The following is a 22036-nucleotide window of genomic DNA, read 5'->3' on the forward strand; positions in this document are numbered from 1 at the left end:
TGAAGACTTGGCATTTTCTTGAGGTCTGGGCTAGGTGTTAATGGAGCCTGGCATGCATTGTGATTGGAATTGAGATGGTTTCTTAGATGTCCTGGTTGCCTTGTATTTGATTGATTATTTATATTGTGCTGTTTTGTTCTTCATGTTTTAGCTGCCCACAATCTCTGTGGAAGTCAAGAGGAATTAGAAGACATTTGTTGTCTTCTTCAGACTACCATTCTGCTTAATACTTTTCTCAAGTTGGTCACAATATTTGAAGGACCAATATGTTCTAACCTTACTCCATCACCTGCAGGGCCCCAAAAGCAAAAATAACAGCATGCTCAGGGAGAAAATATTGCACTTATTTCACAGTGCATCCAATATACCTATTTGGAAAAGGAATACTGCTTTGGTTCACAGTCTAATAAAAATCTTGCTTATAAAATGGCTCAGTTTGAGTCCGACCATTATTTCTTGCTGTGCTCTATGCTCTACAGCTCCTCAACTTGAACTAATGTTAGTAAGGCATATTTTGATCCACATAATGTTGGACGTACAAGAGTATGCAATTGTATTTTGTTTATATACCAGGATTTAAATATATCTATTGTCAGCACAGACAAATTAACCAAATGAAACCATTTCATTAAATGCTCTGTGCTACAGTTAGAAAAATGCAGTTGTCCCAAACTTAGATAAGTAGCCTGAAATATGCATATGTTTCTTTCTACCTTTAAGATGGTACATTTATTTATTTATTTGTTTGTTTGTATGTATGTGTGTGTGTATATATACATACTTTGCCAACACATGCAGTAAGAGGCTGTTATTCTGTTCTGTTAAAGGAGTTAAGCCAGTCAGAGGCTTCCAAGAAATTCTTTAGTAACTTATAGGGTGAGGGGTGACATGATAGCAGTGTTCCAATATCTCAGGGGCTGCCACAAAGAAGAGGGAGCCAAGCTATTCTCCAAGGCACCTGAAGGCAGAACAAGAAGCAATGGATGGAAACTGGTCAAGGAGAGAAGCAACCTAGAACTAAGGAGAAACTTCCTGACAGTTAGAACAATTAACCAGTGGAACAACCTGCATCCAGAAGCTGTGAATACTCCAACACTGGAAGTTTTTAAGAAGAAACTGGACAGCCATTTGTCTGAAATGGTATAGGGTTTCCTGCCTGAGCAGGGGGTTGGACTAGATGACCTCCAAGATCCCTCCCAACTTTGTTGTTGCTGTTGTTGTTATTGTTATTGTTATTGTTGTTATTGTTGTTATTATTATTATTATTATTATTATTATTATTATTATTATTATTATTATTATTATTATCCTTTCTTGATTCTGAACATGCATGTGATATTCAGCTGTAGATACTACCTTTGTGCATGGATTCAACAAGCTAACACTGCTAGATGTGATCTGCTTGATTGAAAACCATCAGACTGTAGCATGTGTGATGGAACACAGAACTGACCTTGCATATGGAGAAGGGTGGAAAGAAACACTGAGGAAGGAGCTTCAGAGCAGATTACTCATCCTTGAAAGAAAAAAGTGAGGAAAAAGAAACTGAGAATATTCCTGCCTTGATTTTATCTAGTATAAAATATAGTAGACAGAAACTCAACAGAATTTCAAGATTCCATTGTACTGTACTACAACAATAGCATTAGCATTAAGCTTACACATTGTCCCTTTACAGCATTCTCTGGGAGGTTTACAATGTAGGAACTATTTGCCTATTGCCCCCAACAGTCTGGTTTCTCATTTTACCAACCTCAGAAAGATGGAAGGCTGAGTCAACCTTGAGCCTTGTCAGGATTGAACTCCAGGCTGTGGGCAGAGTTTTCCTGCAACACTGTATTTTAACCACTACGCCACTAAGGCTCTTAATAAAGAGCACTTCTGAAGTTCCTGCTCTTCCTAGACCTTGCCTATCCTGAAGGAAATAACTTGGCTCCTCATAGACATACTTGGCTGACCCTTGTTTCATGGAGCTGGATGAAGCTCACATCCCCAAAAGTAGAGAGGTCTAATGAGATGGAGAAGGAAGATTAATCATGCTCTCTGCTTCTACTCCATGCCAGTCCTATCACTGTTTGTGCCTTTTCCGATGAATGTTGGCATCCATCAGACAATCTCAATTCAAATCCCCTCATGACATGATGAAGGATGGCTGCTACATTCATATTCTCCATCAATGTATTCTTAGTAATTTCCTTTGGGCTCAGAGTCTCTTTTCCCCCCAGCTGTCTGATAAGCAGTACTTTCTTTCTCGGGTTTTCTTCAGAGTACCTGCTTGAGATAAGCCCTTAGGAGGTCAACTGCCTAGGCTGTGCAATGAAATGGTGCCTGGGAATTAAAAAAAAGAAAGAAATTTGTCTTGGGAAACAGCGAGTTCAGATAAAGCACAACCTTGAAAGCGAACATTTTCTGCAAATGAGATGCACTCTAGCAAACTAGAGCTTGGTATCACATGCTCAGATTTCTGGAAGCAGAGAAGCTGGTGCAGATATTAGGAAAGAAAATGGTTGCCCTCTGCCTTTCAGTCCAATGATGAGGGCCCTTGTCAGATTAAAGGAGGGACCTTCATGGGTAGAGATGTTGCTCAGTTCTTTTTTAATCTCAAAATCACATCATCATCATTATTTTTTAACCTGCTTTGCTCTGGGATGCTTTTGTTTTCCAGGCTTGGCTCTATTTTCTAATGTCTTTATTTAGCATATTTATGTCTTGCCCCTAGCCTTCTTGAAATCAATAACAAACAAAAACACTCTTTAAAAATAACAACCATCTATAAAAAGGAAAGTCAAGAGTGAAAAAAAGCTTTTATTCTAAGATGGAAGAACAACAACTTTACTCATCTTCTGAAAGAGAAAAGGGCCAGGACTATCTTAACCTAGGAAACACAGCTTTCCCCTTTACAGGTATTCCTTGACTTACATTCTTTGGTTTAGTGACAGTTCAAAGTTACAACAGCACTGAAAAAGGGACTTATGACAGTTTTTCATGCTCATGAGGGTTGAAGCGTCCCCATGGTCGCATGATCAAAATTTAAATTCTTGGCAACTATCTTATATTTATGAAGGTTGCTGTGTCCTGGAGTCACGTGATCACCTTTTATGACCTCCTGATAAGCAAAATAAATGGGAAGCCAGATTAACGTAACAACTGTAGGGATTCCCTTAACAACTATGACAAGAAAGGTCATAAAATGGAGCAAAACCCATTTAACAACTGTCTCACTTAGTAACAGAAATGTTGGGCTCTATTGTTGTTGTAAGTCGAGGATTACTTCTAGTTGTATTGAGGTTCAATTTTTATCATGGGAGTATGTATTCCAACATATATGGAGGTCATCCTGCTCAAGGAAAACTAATATAATGATATCTAGTAGCTGCATTAATTTCTCATTGTCCATAATACAGGTAGTCCTGAACATATGACTGTAATTGAGCCATGACATTTATTTTACAGAAATTAGCCTTCTGGGGAATGTATTTTTGATTGAGTAGATTACTTTATGAGTGCTAATCCTCAGCCATGTGTGTTTACCATGGATTGGAATTCAACATATTTATTGAGGAATTGTAACCGGTTAATCATTTTTGTAAAGTTTGGAATGTAATTGGATTTGCAGAGATGGTTCTGCTTTATGGGTGCTTTGAAATAGCCTGTTCTTTTTTCTTAATTTTTTTTAAGAAAAGAGATGGAAGAAGTGATGAGGGGAATCTACAGTTTTGATATCAGAGATGGCCTGAAAAAAGTACATTATGCTTTCTCTGCAGTTGTCTCATTGAAAATCCCTGCTGAACATTGACATGATTAAATGTAGAAAAGGGAAGTTCTCTCAGATAATTAGTTTATTAGTATAGCATCATCACCTCCTTCCATTTCCCATAAATATTGCTGTGTAAAATACTAAATCTGGCCCACTTTATTTAAAATGAATGAAACTGTCTCTTGTGAGACCCTGGGTGGCACAGTGGTTAGAAAGCAGTATTGCAGGATAACTCTGCCCTCAGAGTTCGATCCTGACCTGCTCAAGGTTGACTTAGCCTTTCCTCCTTCTGAGGTTTGTAAAATGAGGACCCAGATTGTTGGGGGCAATATGCTAACTCTATAAACCACTTAGAGAGGGCTGTAAAACACTATGAAGCAGTATTTAAGTCTAAGTGCTATTCTTATTGCTTGTGCTGTTAGGTTTGGAAACAGGATTAAATATGAAATAGCAATCAAGGATGCTCATGGCAAATGTATAGTACATTTCTTCTATTTGCAAACTGGGATTTAATAATTTGTATACATTGTGAGGTTTTTTCTATTTTTGTTTACAAAGCAAATTGGTTTGATAAGCAGGATATTACTCTGGCCAAATAGCATGATTATGGGAAAACCTACTTGGCTCAAGACATTTCCACTGAACAAGCCTAGATTTGAATTGGTCAGATGCTTCCAAATTCATTGGTTATGTCATTGGTTGACCTGTTCTTCCTACATCCTCAAGACAATCAGGCAAAAGAACTCAAAGATTTGACAAATGGCATGTTGTTGTTGTTGTTAGCTGCGAAGTCGTGTCCGACCCATCGCGACCCTATGGACAACATTCCTCCAGGCCTTCCTGTCCTGACAAATGGCATAGTGGGGATCTAAATGCAATACAGCAATCTAGATATAAAACATGTGAAGGCTAAGATAGAGAGCTGAGAAATTAAAGAGTGAGAGACAGATTGAAGCATTTCTGTTTACCTGTTCCTGTTAATAAAGGTAAAGTTTCAAATTCAAAATTTTATTTTAAAGAAGAGGGCTGGTCTGGCCTGTATGACTTTAATCTTGGATTATGTAGTTTGTATCTATTCCATCCCTCTCTATTCTGTTCATGTAATAATAATAATAATAATAATAATAATAATAATAATAATAATAATAATAATAATAATAATAATAATAATAATAATAATAATAATAATAATAATAATAATAATAATAATTTAATTTATATACCGCCCTTCTCCCGGAGGACTCAGGGCGGTGAACAGGGCAAATATATAAAAATACAAAAATACAAAAGTTAAAAAGGATTAAACATGTGCCCACTAAAAACAGTAAATACAAATATTAAAAAACAGTAAAAAACCCCACCCATCCCCCATCAGGCCAGGCCGGCTTGTTCAAACAAGAATGTCTTTAGATCGCGATGGAAGGAGCGAAGGTCGGGCTTCTGTGTTCTTCCTTACAGAGTCCTTTGAAAGAAAGAGCCAGCTTTGAAAGAAAGAGCCAGCTAATGCAATTTAAGCACTGAAAGTTTCCACTTCCTCAGGTATGGCCATTTGGAAAAGCTTGATACTGCAGGAGACCCAGTGGGAAGGCTGCAGCTTCATTGCATTGTTTGCCAAAACTGCCTTTATGGCAAGGTCTTTCAGCCAGGAAAAGGGAAATGAGTTGGGACAAAATTAAGAAGCCAACAGAAATGTTTAAACAATACCCTCTAGTAGACTCTGAGTATGACTTAGAATAGAGGTCTTTTGAATGTATGACATAGATGGCTCAGAATAGACTTGAAAAAAAAGTGCAAGAAAGGAGAAGACTGAACAGAGACACATGAAGAAACAGAAGCTGTTGTAGGCCAGCAAAGGCTCTTGAAAAAAAAATCTAACAATCATCCAACCTTGTGGAGGAGGTGGGGGTAAGGAGAATCCTAATCCTTTCCCTTCCATGTGGGTTGGGTACTATGGAATGAACACTGGTAGAAGACCTACAACTGAAAACTGGGGATAGACTGGGTTAGCTGCTTTAGTGGATCTTCAAAGGAGACTATTTGTCCTCACATTATTTTCAGGATTTCCCCACAAATGGGAGCAATTCAAAATGAACCAGGAAAAACCTATAAAAGGTAAATATTTCCTTGTCCGGTCATGTCTGATTCTAGAGCATGGTGCTCATCTCTATATCTTGGCCAAAGGAACCAGCATTGTCCAAAGACATTTTCTGTGATTATGTGGCCAGCATGGCTATATGCCAAAGGCTCAGAGAATGCTGTTACCTTCTCACTGAACAGGTAACTATTTATCTACTCATATTTACATGCTTTTGAACTACTAGGTGGACAGGAGTTGGGACTAGGAACGGGAGCTCACCCATTGTGCAGCACTCAAGTCTTGAGTGCTTGAGTTAAAGCATCTTTAATCGCTGAGCCTTTGCTCCCCTTGCAACCTATAAGGTAAAGGTAAAGGTTCCCCCGCACATGCGTGCTAGTCGTTTCCAACTCTAGGGGCCAGTGGTCATCTCCGTTTCAAAGCCGAAGAGCCAGCGCTTGTCTGAGGACGTCTCCGTGGTCATGTGGCCGGCATGACTAGACACCAAAGGCGCACGGAACGCTGTTACCTTCCCACCGTAGTGGTCTCTATTTTTCTACTTGCATTTTTACGTGCTTTCGAACTGCTAGGTTGGCAGAAGCTGGGACGAGTAACAGGCGCTCACTCTGTTACGCGGCACTTGGGATTCGACCCGCCAAACTGCCGACCTTCTGATCGACAAGCTCAGCGTCTTAACCCACTGAGCCACCGCATCCCTTTTGCAACCTATAGACAGCATAAAAAAATTAGTTATCTAGGATAGCCAGCATTGTTTCTAAGACTGGACAAGTCTGACTGTCCCCAATTTGGATGGCATACATGGGAAGCAAAACTGCCCAAACTTCTTCAAAGGATAAAAAGACACTTTGGCAGGAAGGTCTAAACATTAGAATTTTGAAATCTGGATGATTTTATTCTTTTTATTTTGGACTTTTGTTAAAGACTAACCATCAGAAGGATCAGCTTAGGGGTTTTTTGGTGACAAGAAAAAACAAACAAACAAAGAAAGTCTATATAGTTAAATCAAAACAAATGAACAATAAAATGGTGAATCGAATTCACTGACTAAGCTCATGATAAATGGTAATCAAAAATTGATCAAGGCATAATCAATTGTTAAATTATAGCTTCTTTTCCCAATATAAGCTCAGAATCATGTGATTGGGGAGTATAAAAATTAAGTTAATAAATAAATACCATTCTAAATATTTAACATGAAGCTAATATTATATCGAACCTTTCAACTGAAGTGAAATTATCTGCGATGGGTATCAGGTTGAGATGAAAATGCCAGAAATAAAGAAAAACAAAGAAAAGAAGAAATTCTGAAGTGGAAAAAAATTTCTACCAGGTAAGAAACTTCAAAGAATAAAACAACCTGTTTTTCCATCTTGGGCAAGAGATGAAGGTTTAAAAGAAATCCAGCAGTGTCTCCTCTAGGATTTAAGATGAAGCAGTATGACTTTGGTTGCATCCTTTTTCCCCCCTTAGGGAAGTAGATTCAATAATAGCAGCAATAGAAAACTTGAAAGACCAGCTTGGGGACAGATCTGCCTGGAGAAAATATATCTGTATGGTTGCTAAAAGTTCACACTGTCTTGATGATGCAATCAATCAATCAATCAATCAATCAATCAATCAATCAATGAATCTCTTAGTGACATAGAAGCCCTGGTAGCCCAGTGATTAAAGTGCAGTATTGCAGGCAAAATCTACCCACAGCCTGGAGTTTGGTCCTGATGGGGCTTGAGGTTGACTCAGCTTTCCATCCTCCTGAGGTTGGTAAAATGAAGATCCAGATTGTTGGGAGCAATAATGCTTACATTGTAAACCACCCAGAGAGGGCTGGAGGGGTGGTATATAAGCCTAAATGCTATTGCTATAGGCACAACACTTTCTGATACTCTCCTTAGATTCTCTCCTTTTGAATCATACACAAATTTCATCAAACATTACAGTACTTTGGATTCTCACTGGTTTAGGCATGAAGGACCTTTTTCCATCACTGAACTAAAATGCTCTCTACCCATATATAAACTGTCAGAAAACATTACCAGTACAACATTTTGGTTTCCTATTGAGCCTTTGTTGCCTCTATTTCCCACTCCTTAACTTCCTTCTAAGGTGATACAGTAGGTAAGAGGTTTTACATCTCTTGAACTGCCTTTCAGTGTCAAAAGAAAGGGGGAAAGCCTATTTTAACTCTGATACATTTGAGAATGATTTAAACTTGCTTCACTTGTGGGCTGGGGATGAGGTGAAGTTATTGTCATAGCAGAAAAAAGAAGTTGCCAGGACATTTTTGGCTGAAGATTGAGTGCAAGTGTAGGAAAGTCCTATACTGATGGATTTTTGGATCAAAACATTACTTATTTCTTAGATATCACATTTATTTCCTTCCTTCCTTCCTTCCTTCCTTCCTTCCTTCCTTCCTTCCTTCCTTCCTTCCTTCCTCCCTCCCTCCCTTCCTTGTACTTTGCAGATAGAGTCTCAGAAGTCCTGTTTCACATTAAAAGTTAGAAATAAATATTATTCTATAATATAACAATATAGCAAAATGGAACACTATTGGCAGTTAATATTTGCTGATTTCCAGTGACACAAGGGAAAGTTAATTAAGCTAATATTAACTTTTAGAGATTAAATTACTATGTCTCTATGTGCTTTTATATTAATATTTGTTTTTCCAAAAACAGCATTGCATTGTAGCAGAACTATTTTAAAAAATAATCATATTACAAGAGTAGCCTGTATTTATCCAATGGCAATATAAATTCTTCTTAACAGTATTTCTATTACTTATTTTGTAAGCTCCAATAAGTTCTAACAAAATTCTATTTTTCTCCAGGGTCCAATGCATGTTCTATAAAGAAAGAATTTTTACAAAGAAAGAAAAAAATGTTTTATAAAGAACATTTCATCTCCCTCAAAGTATTTCTGAGCAATCCTTAACATCACTACATTGTGTTGCTTCAGCTGTAAACTATGCAAGTGTTTTTCTTTCCTTAAAGCAATATCTATTATGTGCCTGTCTGTCTGTCTGTCTGACTCTCTCTCTCTCTCTCTCTCTCTCTCTCTCTCTCTCTCTCTCTCTCTCTCTCTCTCTCTCTCTCTCTCTCTGTCTCTCTCTGTCTCTCTCTGTCTCTCTCTGTCTCTCTCTGTCTCTGTCTCTCTCTCTCTCTCTCTCTCTCTCTCTCTCTCTCTCTCTCTCTCTCTCTCTCTCTCTCTCTCTCTCTCTCTCTCTCTGTCTCTCTCTCTTTCATACACACCATCTATTTATCTGATTAATAAAGCTGTTTACAACCACAACACTGTTCATCCACAAATTTGATTCTGAGTGACATACAAAACAATTGAAACAAACAAAACAATTAAAAACAGTAACATGTACAGTACAATAAAAAAAATAAAACTTCAGGAGAAAAGATTAGCACCCTACATATAGTGTAACCATCATGCAGGCTCCAATTTTAAAGTTGCCAAGTTTGAAAAATACTGGTTTAGAAGAAACTTCCTGAGTTTCTTGTTCTCAAGAATTACTTTTAGTGAGAGGACTATATTTTTGATAGGGACCAAGAAACTCTAGAAAACCATAAAATGTCCGAGTTTCCTGCACAAAAATAGTGTATCATATCTGCTTTTCGTTTTCATCTGGTCTGTGTATCCCCACAACAGCTGGCTTGCATTACTTTCTAACAAAAACAAAGGGAAAAAAACCCTGTATCCCTATTGTGTAGGTTTTCATATAAATCTCAAAACTCACCTACATTTGTTCATACTGGGCAAATCCTTAGTGCAAGAAAATAGAAGCAGGTTTGTCTGCATTAATGCCAGAAGGAGTTATTTTAAGCCAGTTCACATTCCATATACTTTAATGTAACTTGTGTCTTGAGATGAGGTTAAGATTAGATGTACATGCTGGTTTCATATTTTGAGAATCACCTTTCTCAAAGCTCCATCTGTGGGTAAGAAGGCTTTACCTTGATTGCTCAGTAAGCTAAGAATGAATAATGTATGGTCTTTTGGATGTTGCTGAAAACAATCTTTCCTCTCATTCTTCACCAGTTGCCACATGAAATGTTGGAAGTTTTAGTTCATAAGTGTTTGAAGGGCTATGCACACTATATTTCATTCCTGAAGAATTGAAACAATAGTAAAGGGTTCCTACATCTCAAAGAAGAACCTTTTTGCCTTTATGTTGGCACTTTTGACTTTATTTGGCCATCTTGATCCTTTTCAATTCAGCCTTGACACCTGCCCCCTCAAGTTTTCTTGTGGTTCTTTTTTTGCTTATTATTCATAACTATAATCCTTCCTTCCTTCCTTCCTTCCTTCCTTCCTTCCTTCCTTCCTTCCTTCCTTCCTTCCTTCCTTCCTTCCTTCCTTCCTTCCTTCCTTCCCATTATAAAGTATTTGTATCACATTCTTTTCTCTACCCTCTTCAGTGCAGTAGACTGGGAATATAAATGAACTAATCTCATTCCTTCTTAGAAGAGATGTTAAACGCTCTTAGTTCTGATTTGAGTTGGTTCATCTCAAATGCTGATTTTCAGATTTAGTGGTGTAATTAGACACTTCATAAAGGTCATCTACCATTTCAGATTTAAATTCACCTGCATTATATAAGAGGAAAGAGAGATGCTCAAGATCTAAACTGGTTATAGATGTGATTTGACCATCACCAAATCCCTCTATCATTTTCTGTTGTTGTGATTGTATTCTAACTATATCTTTCTGGAAAGAGTTTTCCAAAACTCAAAAGCTTGTTGTTGTTCTGCAGGTTTACTCTTGGCCAGACAAAGGCATTTCCCTTATGAGTTTTACCTTGTACTTATTTACTTTTGAGTCTGTCGAGCAAAGGCCTTGAAGAGCAAAGGCTGAATTACTTTACAGCTAAGATTCCAGCTGTCCTCCTGCATCCAAGATGCTTTTATTGCCATTGGCAATAATAATGCTGATGCTAAGCCTGTCTTACATTTGTGAGGTAATTAGCTTCGTTATGTGCCTTCTCTCCCGTTGTTTGCTGGAATCAATGATGAGTGAACCTTTGCTTTTGAATGCTAGGGGCTAAACATGCTGAGCTGTCTTGGCTCATTTCTCTTTTCAAGAGTTCAACTTGTGCTCTGGGGTGGGACTTTCCCCTCAAAAATGCCCTTTTTTGTGTAACTGGAAATCAACTATGCATCAAGCTCTTAAGGGTTGGGCTTCGATCAAGCAGGTAGGTCATTGGATGATCATATGTCAATCAAATATTTAAAAAGAAGATGCCTTCCTATCATGTAAATGAGGCAGTGAGACACCATGAATGAGGCTTCATAAGAACCACACAAGATAGACAGAGTTCTCATGTGCATGTACAGTTCAACATCTTCCCATGTTGTTGACAGGTGGCAATGGCAGTGGGCAGGGAACACATCTACTCTTCTTAGTATCTCCCAGCAGTTCAAATAATGGCAAAGATTATTTCAAGGTGCCATAGATGTTCTATAAGAACTCTGATATGGCCTCATTCCTAGGAAGAAAAGGCAAAGTGTCCAATATTGACTTAACTACAGTCTCAATTGGGAAAATGTGACCATCCTAGACCAAGCCATGTTCAAAAATGCCAGGGAATTTCTAGAACCTTGGCACTCTGACAAATAAGCCATCAATAGACACAACATCTATAGATGATGCAAAATAGACAAGCAACCAGCCAAAAAGGGAATAAAAAGACCCAAGCATCTCTCCACCAGTAATCAGCACCCAGATAAACATAGATTAATTCCAAGATTAACATCAGACCAACAATCAAGTAAACAATACCTCAGTCAAGAAACTTCCAACAGTAAACAGCTCAACCAAAGAACCTCTAAGACCACCCCCACCAATACTGACAGGAAAAGCCACTAGAGTATAAACTAACAGCAAACTGCACTGCTTACTAAGGTAGCTCTGATGACGTTACCTACTTTGGGTAATGAAACATCTGCAAGCAAAGAAGCAAGCTCAGAGAGCACCAATGTCCAGTCTTGGTAGAGATAAAGACTGCTTCTGCCTTTAAGACTGGGCCAGGCTTGCAAAGATGGGTTTCGTAGTTCATGCTTGTGTCTTGCTCGCTTCTCATGATTTCTCATTCTCTCTCATTATACAGATGCAATATAAATCTTGATTTGATTTGATTTCTATCAGAGCAGATATAGAAGATGCATCTGGTCAGATTCCAATAATCCAGCTGTGACAGCAGCGCTGAATGGCCCAAATCCATGCAAAGAAACCCTTTATTTGTGAAAGATGCACATGCATGGTTCTAAAAGTTACGCTCAGTTAAAAAATAATTTATACTGTGGCAATTTCCATTTTAAAAGGCTGCTTTGGAGAAATGTACATAGCAAAAAATAGTATCGGGGACATTCACTTTACAAATCCGTATCGTGGAGGCATCTATGTGAAGAATGTCATTACCGTCACATTAAGGAAAACTGTATATAAAAGAGACAACTCCATATGTTAAGGGAAGTTGCAAGCAAAAATGGATGCAGATATTTTTACACAGATCTTCAAAGGGAAAACTAATGGATTAGATGCTAACTTCCTAATGAAGATACTAAAATAGACTAGATTAATCTGTATACCATTAATCCAGGTGTTTCTTTTCAGCAGCCTAAAATTACAAAAGGCCCACAGAGAATTGCTATTCTGACAGTGTGAAAAATTTGCATTTACTTCAGGTCAAGAAGGGGCATCCAGCCCAGTTCAACTGCAAAAGTCACTTTTATTTCTCCCTCTATTCCATGAACCCATTAAGCAGGTTTTTCCAAGCAAGCATTTTATGTTCAGGGTTGACCTTTCAAGCAGCCAATTTTTATTGCGACTTCTTCCCTTAACCTCTTCTTTTTTCACTTTAAAGCCATGCATACAGTTGAATACCAAACATTAAGTTGCCAAGTGTTGGTGACACAGTCTTTAAATGTCAGCAAGCTTTTTATGCCCCATAAGGATGCAAGTCCTCTTAATCAGTGTTCTTCCATTTTTTTTGTTTGCAAAGTACAGGCTCAAAAGGCATTACTAAAATCTGTATCTGGGAGGGAGGGAAATTAGTCCAGTAAATCCAAGCCTTCTGCAAGACTTTGCAAGAGAATGCTGCTTAGTTAATAATGAACTCACTAAATACAGAGAGTTGTGCAACAGTAGGGGTGAGACTTGAGTCTTTTTTGCCTTGAAGATGGTTGCTTAAAAATCTATGCACAAAGCAATTAGGGGGACTTTCAGCACTCTGTAAGTGTCTGTGAGGCAAACAGATTCTTCTTGATATTTACCACTGATTTGGGGCAGGGGGAGAATAAAAATTACCACTTCCAACAGAGAGAATTTAGACAATTTGGTTAAAGAAATTTGTCCAGGATAATTTGACAGAAGGCCTCTATTAGCACTAAAGTCTTATGTGTGAATGGATCCTCATGTGGGTAAAACAGCATCCATGCACACAAACAGGCAGAATAATAGATATACAGTATACAATGTGGAGGTAAGGGCTTAGAGATCTAATCCAACTGTCACCCTATTACCAAAGAGCAACAGTGTGGTGGAATCTCTAGCTAGACTAGAGAGAGATGTTAAGAGAGGGCTGAGCTTAGAGTCCTTGCATTGCAGAAAGTGATACCTCCCCCAGAATCTGACTGTTCCCAAAGGAATGCAGTCAGGATGACAAGATTTTTGTAAGATAAATGACTAACAATAAAGCTTCTGCTTGAGACAGTTCACAAATGCTTCAGATCCAGATTATCCAGATTCCGCCCCCACCCCCATGTATCCTGCTGCTCAGTATAGTTCTTCAAGTCCTATATATGTGCCTACCATTTTTCTTACCTAAATGTGTGACTGTGAATTTCTTCCTGCTCAAATTCCTCTTGCTGGTTTCTGCACAAGCCTCTGGCAAATTATTGTTTCAACCTGTCATGATCCTGCTGAATCTTGATACTGTCTCCTAAAGTATTTGCTGCCCTCCCTATCACTGTGTTGTCTTTGATAATCATATTTTCTAATCCCTCAGGAAAGTTATTGATAAATGTGTTGAATAGCTCAGGGCCTCAAACAGAGGTCTAAAACAGAGGACAATTGATGTATCCTCATTGGATATGATTACGGAACTATCTCTGTATCCATCTAATGGTAGCCTAGTCCAGCCGACATCTTACCATCTTCTATGCTAGTTATCTTATGGAAGGCTTTGTGGAATGTTTGCTATAGACAGATACATTATGTTCTTACATTCCTATAATCAACTAGTCTGTCTAGTACAAAGAGATCAAACTGGTATGACATGATTTTGGCGGGGAGGTGTGTGCCTTTGAGTCAGTGGTGATTTCTAGTGACTACCTGGACTAGTCTCTATAGTTTTCTTGGCAGGATTCCAGAAGTGATTTGCTATTGCCTTCATCTTTCTAGAGCTGAGAATGAGTGACTTGCTCAGGGTCATTGCGTTTTGTGTCCAAAGTGGCACTGGAACTCATGAGTTGCCTAATTTCTAGTCTGATGCCTTAATCACTACAGTAAACCAAACTGGCTCGCATGACATGATTTAATGCACAATAAATACTGCAGAGGGACATTTTATTTTAGAAGCTCCTTGTAATAATTAATGTACAATTTAGACAATTTATAGCAATAGCACTTAGACTTATATAGCGCTTCATAGTGTTTTACAGCACACTCTAAGTGGCTTACAGAGTCAGCATATGCCCCCCAACAATCTAATTTTACCTCATTTTACCAACCTCGGAAGGATGGAAGGCTGAGTCAACCTTAAGCTGGTCTCTTTTCCACTCTGCTTTGATTGGATCCAAGTCCTTGGTAGGTAGGATCCTATTCAGAGGAAAACATATTTGTTTTCTGCGTTTGGCATACATATCATGCCTCATTTATTGTACTTACCTTGATCGAGGTAAGTATCTTCAACAAGCTAGTGCAAATGTCAAAAAGTCTAGGATTCTGAGAATATTTGTCCTTTGATGCTGAGGATTAAAGAAGTCCTGCATGGGAGGATTCCATCTCATTGGGAGAAAAATTGTCACTTCTCCACTAACTTTTGTGATTGGTGTTTTTGTAGTGGGAAAATCTTGGAAGTCATGGAAAACTTGGACAATCATCAAGACAGCATGGTTATTATTGACTATAGAATAGCATAGTGATGAAGGATTCTTTCAGCTTCTGTCATCTTTCTAAATTTCCAGGTGTTCATGAGCAATGAGAGCTGGTTCATTGAGAATGAATGAATGATCATGATTTCTCTTGCAGGTAGCAGAGCAATATAAATGCTCTGTCATTGAAATAGTCTGATTTCCTCTTCAGGGAAATATTTAAGTCAATATTTTCAGAGTTTGCAGGTTTGCCTTCAGCATTATAAACCCTCTAAATATGGTTACTGCTTGTTAAATGTAAGCAAAAATGTTGCCAGTTTAAGTGCCCTGCCAGCCAAAGATCAGTGGGATTGCCTACAATACTGTCCTTCATTTTACATCAGTTAGCTGTGAGTGGTTTCTTCTTCATAGTTTGGAGGTTAGGCCTGTCAATCTCTCCTTGCTGTCCTGTGGAAATCTCATCTCCCTCCATGGAACCATAGCAGTTATCATTGGAGTTGTCAAAGAAGCTGGCCTTTGAAGCATCTCACCTGTGATTGTCCTTGGTAGCTGAGATGGATGTCTATGCACAAGGAGCACCCCTCTTGGTCTGCTTTGATCAGCCTGCCACATTCAGACAGTTCTGAACTGAAATCAACATTAATCAGATATACTATCTTGCATTTCCCCTTATTCTCCAATAGTTTACATTCTAATTTCAAGGGGATTCTTTCAAAAAAGAAGTGAATTTTGGAAAAACGCTAATCAGTGTAGTGGTTTGAAAAACTATAGTTATAAGATGGCCAGGGGTGTATGAATATTGGTGAAAGGTCCAGAGTTTTAGGCTTCTGATACTGTACATAATAGTTTTGAACACAGGTTTAGCACTCTTTCAGAATAGCACTAGACCTGCATTTAGAAAGAGCTTGATTGACATGCCACAGGCACAAAACACTTGTGTTCCTCTAATACTGTTTGTCAACAATTTAACACATGGCTAAACATACAATTCCATGCATCTATGATGATCCATCACACCACAACCTAGGGGGAAGCATTAATTTATTATTTACAGGTAGTTCTCAAATTACAAACGTAATCGAGCTGGTTGTAAGTTGTGCAAATCATTAAGCAGGTCAGCACATGCCCGTCCCTGATTTTACAACTTTTTGTGTAATGGCCATTAAGCAAATTCACTGTCCACAATGGACATTTTTTGCTGGAAACCAGAAGTAAACACCAATTGATAGCAAAAATGTTGTAAATTGTGATCATGTGACCGTGAAATGTTATATATGGAAATGAAAATTCAGGCTGGATGCCAAGCACTCAAAATGAGTTCAAGTGACTTAGTGGCTGTTATAATTTAGAATGTGGGTCATAAGTACTCTGGGGGAGGACCATTATAGCTTTGAATAATCATTAAGTGACCTGTCATAAGTGAATATCTTTATTAGATTGTTATCCCACACTCAAGGCAATGAACATACATAATGCTTCTTCCACCTCCTATTTTTTCCTACAACAACAGCTCTTTGATGTGGATTGGGCAGGGAGACAGTGACTGGCCAAAGCTGCCCAGCTGGTTTTCATGAAGCTTAGTGGGAGCAAACATGAAGTCAGGGAAGTTTACCCATTATTTCTCTTAACTTGTTCCATATTAAATCAATAAGGACCATACTAGTCACCAGCCTCATTTCTGCAGCAGAATAAAGAACAGTTACAAGGCTAATACTGTTGATCCTAGTAGACTTTTCTATTGGGACAAGGACCGAAGAATAGTATTTTAACATGTTCAGCTGGTTTGCCCAATGGAGAAACCAGTAATTTGAAAATGCAGACTTCACGCTTGGGCTGTCAGGCGATACCTGAATGGATTTATAAAATGCCATTGGATGTGGATAGAAGTCCGCTAGCTTATGCACATTCAAAACACGTTAATAAAGTAACATAATAAACTCTGAAGTAGCCTTCTAAGGCCACAATTCCTGGAGTTCCAGTTCATTTCAGTTATTCAAGCATGTGCACAATACAGTTCAGAGGTTCATCCTTCCTTTAGCATCAAGTACAGTCTTCTAGATATTATAGCGGAAGCCTGAAACAGTTCTCAAAGGATTCCTCCAGTCTATATTCCATATTCCATGCTTTCTTCTACTGGGTTCCTCTATTAATAATGATGCAGTATTGAAAGTCCTGGCTCAATATCTGTGAGCTCTTTGCAATCAGTGCCAGCTTATAAGGATTTGGGTGATAATCCCAATTCAATAAAATCTAATCAATGCACATACTGGGGTATAAGAGAGTAAGATGATGCAGGCAAGGAGAAAGGAAATTAGGCCTTGGAAATATGGTAGAGACAGCAGATGAAGTGATGGCCAAATCTGGCCCTAGGTTCTCCCTTGGCTGACCTTTTCCATAAGCAAACAAGTCAGAAAATCGAATTTATTACAGTACTCTGATAAAGTGGGATCTCTCTATGAAAAGGGGGGGACCAGAAAAACCTGTTTTACATTTACTTTTATATAGTTAGCACAACAAAGAACTTCAAAGTAAAAGTTGATTGGTTTAGAAATAGTCATCTGTCTACTTACATCACAAGAATTAAAGTATCTAATAATATGTGAGCATATCCATAGAAAAGAACATTGTATTCTCAATAGAAGTAAAAGAAAAATTTGTAAAGGAAAAACATCAATATGGATATCAGTAAGATACATTCTCAGTGCATTCCACGGTTGGGCTTGAATATTTCCTTTGTTCATAGATGCTTGAGATCAGCTGAAGACCAATGCTCTCCCATCATCCTGGTTTCTGAAAGGGAGGTTTTTCTTAAAAGGTTAAGGCTTATGGCTAATTATGGCTAATACCTTTGAAAAAGCAAATTTAAAATACAAGAAACCCCATGATAGTTAGCCAGTACAACAGTACTACAAAAACCATATTTCAAGTATTACAAAGTCCATACTGTGTGGCCCTCAGAAGAGAAGCTCAGATAGCATCAAAAACATTGGCAGTACAGGTTGAGTTGAGAATCCTCCTTGTCCTATTTCTCCTTAAGGGCGGAAAATATAATTACTTATTAAGTAATTAAGTAATTATTAAGGATTACCTACGGTAGCACCTGCTGCCGGCATCAACTTCCCTCCGTCCAGTGCGCTCCCACAGAGTGGGCCTCCTCAGGGTGCCTCTGATCAGAGAATGTCGATTGGTGGCCTCCAAGGGGAGGGCGTTTTCTGTGGGCACGCCAGACCTGTGGAACCGCTTGCCGGTTGAGCTCCGGATGGCTCCCGACCTTCGCTCCTTCCGGCGCGATTTAAAAACTTATTTATTTGAACAATCTGGCCTGGTCTGATGGGTTTGGGGTTGGATTTAGTTTTAACACACTTTTAGTATTGTATTATATTGGGCATAATTATTTAATTCTTTTTAACTCTTTTTTAACTTTTGTATTTACATTTTGATATTTATTGCCCTGTATACCGCCCTGAGTCCTTCGGGAGAAGGGTGGTCTAAAAATTTAATAAATAATAATAATAATAATAATAATAATAATAATAATAATAATAATAATAATAATAATAATAATAATAATAAGTGACACGTTGTAAGGTGGTGGCAATTGTGACCTCTATAGATCCTTACAATTCATTGCTTTGAGGACCCTTTCAGAGTAAAGCATATAGAATGGCTGACTAGGTTGTGAGCTACTCTAGAGACCAGAATGCCTATGACACAATGAAAGGGCTGCTTCAGGTAGCAGGCTATTAGGCAGCAGGTAGAACTGGCTGCAGTTCACTACTTGTAACAGTCCATAGCCTGAAGAATCAGTTTTAGTTAGGTTGACCCTAGAGTTAAGTAGATCCCAGGGAGATTTTATACCTTCACTACTGGGTATACTTTTTTTGCATATCTGCTCTGGCATCATCATCATCATCATCATCATCATCATCATCATCATCATCATCATCTTAGCCATTGTCTGACCACTGCAGGATTAAGGCCTCTTCTGCATGTTTCCAACTAATATGGTCCTGAGCTTTCTTTTATTTATTTATTTTATTTATTTTTATTTAAATTCCATTTATATCCCGCCCTTCTCCGAAGACTCAGGGCGGCTTACAAGCTTAGCAGTAGCCTTCGCCCACAATATTTGCTGATGTCGTCAATCCATCTTGTTTTAGGTCTCTTTTGTGGACACTTTTTATCAAGTGGGATTCATTCTATGACTGCCTTGGTCCACCTGCCACCAGTTCTTCTTGCTATGTGACCAGCCCATTTCCATTTGAATTCTTTTACTCTCTTGATGATATCGTATACTTTCACTTATTCTCTAATCCATGTGTAGGTCTTTCTATCTTGTCTTGTAATGCCGAGCATGTATCTTTCCATGGCTCTTTGTGCCACTCGTAGCTTTTGTATAGATTGTGAGGTTAGTGTCCATGTTTCACCAGCATATGTCAGAGTAGGTAGCACACACTGATCAAACACTTTTCAGGCATAGGGGGAGGTTGTTCTTGAAAATTATGCTTAGCTTACCGCTTTTAACATGCCATTTAACTTTCTTTATTGTATCACCTTCTATTGAGATCATTTGGCCAAGGTATATGTAGTGGTCTACTGTGTCTAATTCTTCTCCAGATATAATATTTTCCTTTCTTTTGTGAATTTATTAAATATAACCTGGCTCTTTTTCAGGTTTATTTTTTAGCCATATGGTTCTCCTGTTTTGTGCAGCTCTTGTATGTGTCTGTCTTCCATATAAACCTAGAGTGCTTCATAGTTTTATGATTTTTTTTCTCACCAGCACAGAAGTGGTATATTCTGTGGTAGAATACCTTATAGGAATTCCAGATTAAATAAAAAGAGAGCATTTTATCTGAACAATATGGAGGTGGGGTCGAGTGCTTTAATTTTTAAATGAATTGCTTGACTAAGGTACTGGCCTGGCATTTGCTTTGATTTGGAGTTACTTAAGACAATCCCTCTTAATTCAAGGAGGAGAGGATAACACAAGGGACGTGTCACTGATTGAAGATAATAATTTTCATCCTGGACAAAAGGCAGGAGTGAAAGATTGTGTGAAAGCCAGAAATGATGGAATTTGAACGTTTATCTCAGAAAGAACAATTCAGTCCAGCAGCTGAGAGTGCTGGAAAAGTATTTCAAAGAGAGTCTGCTTATTAATTTGTTATAACTAAGTCTGGAAAATGCCTCTTAGAGTTTCCATGATTTTATATTTACCTTGGACTAACATTAAAGAGATGTTAGTTAGTACTATTAGTTCTTGCTCCCATGAAGGGCTTGACATTGTGGTGCTATACTGGATCAGGGAAGATCAGGAGCGGTAATGGTACAAATCTCCCACTCTCTGTTTTACAGCCTGAGAGGTTTGGGAGGTTTCCTTCTCTTTCTTTGCCCATTATGTATTATATGTAAATAGTTCCAGTAAAGTATTAACAATAGATTCACTAAAACGGGGACATAGAAAACATGAGGTAAAGCATTTTGACAGCCGAACACGCGGGAGTTTTGACAGCTGTCAGAGCAACACAGAGAGCCGCCCAGCCACGAGGAGCCGAGCTGTCAGATGCTCCGCGAAGCCGATTGGAGCGGAAAGCAAAGCGGGAAAAGACCGGCCGCTGATTGGACCAGCCGGCCGGCTGCAGACTATATAAAGCCGAACCTTCTGTAATTAGTTGCTCTATTCTAAAATAAACCTGTTGAAGTTACCAGCTGTCTTTGAGTGGTCTGTCAGCCACTTCACTGGCGACGAAGGTGGGATCCGCTTCCCAGAGCTGAAGTCACGGCCAGGAAGAGAGTTCCCGGCCGGCGGAGCTAGTCACTGGAAGTTTTAACTTCCATAGCGGAGCGGACTACCGGACCCAGACAGCATGGCAAATTTTGGACGCGTGAGGGAGTTTGACACCCGCCACCCAGAGCGATGGGAGTCGCACCTGGGACAGGTCGAGGGATTCCTCCTCGTCAGCAAAATTACGGATGACAGAGCCAAAGCCGCAGCGCTTCTCTACATCAGCGGTCCCCCAGTCTACGATGCTGCTCTAGGGCTATTCAGCCCAGTGACGATCACTGAGGTCCCGTACACCGAGCTCACCGACCGGCTTAACAAACACTACATGCCGGCCCGCTCGGAATTGTACTGGCGGGTACAGTTTGCCCAGCGAAGACAGCGGCCGGATGAAGCTGCGAACGACTTCATCGCAGGAGTCCGGCACGCCGCGCGGAGCTGCAACTTCCCTGACCTGGAAGATCGGATCCGGGACCAAGTGGTCATCGGGTTAAGAGACGAATGCCTCCAGAAAAAAATTAAATCTAAACCCGACATGACCCTCGCCGAGGTCTCCCGGGAGATCTTGGCGTACGAAGACAATCACAGGAGAACCCTTGCCCGAACTACAGCCGAACCCCAAGGAAGCGTCCATCAGGACGAAGCGTCCTTCAGTGACGAAGAATCCATAGATCTGACAGACACCGACGTGTTACAACGCCGGATGGAGAGGCGACAAAACCGACTGAGTGACAACAATGACCGTCCTAAACCCAGGAACCTCATGCCAGCTCAAAGGGAACAACGCAACAACTGTGCCAGCTGCGGGGGCAACCATGCCCAGGCCAACTGCCGGTTCCGGAACGCGAAATGCCACAATTGTGGTAAGACTGGCCACATCAAACCCGTCTGCTGAAGCCGTCCTCGCGACAACCTGCATGAAGTGGAGGCTAACTCCCCAGGTACGAACACCCACCGAGCCAGTAAGGGAAAGACCCCAGAAGGGTTAGTGGAGGCGGTAGACAGGGTGCACCACTTAAGCCCTAAAGTAAAAATTAAAACAAAGCTTCAGGGAGTCTACTGTGACATGGAGGTGGACTCAGGGTCAGCAGTAACCCTAATCTCATTTAAAACGTACAGGGAAATCTGCCGGCGCAGTAAAAAGGCAATACTTTTAGAACCCCCGCATGTACAGCTAGCTGACTACCAGAAAACCCCCATACAGCTTAAGGGTAAAGCCAAAGTTTGGGTAGAGTATAAAAAATTCAAGGGGCCCCTAGAGGTGATAGTTACCCAAGGGGATCGCACAAATTTAATAGGGC

The sequence above is a fragment of the Vipera berus genome (genome assembly GCF_964194415.1).
Source record: "Vipera berus genome assembly, chromosome: 1".
In the NCBI taxonomy this organism is placed as follows: Eukaryota; Metazoa; Chordata; class Lepidosauria; order Squamata; family Viperidae; genus Vipera; species Vipera berus.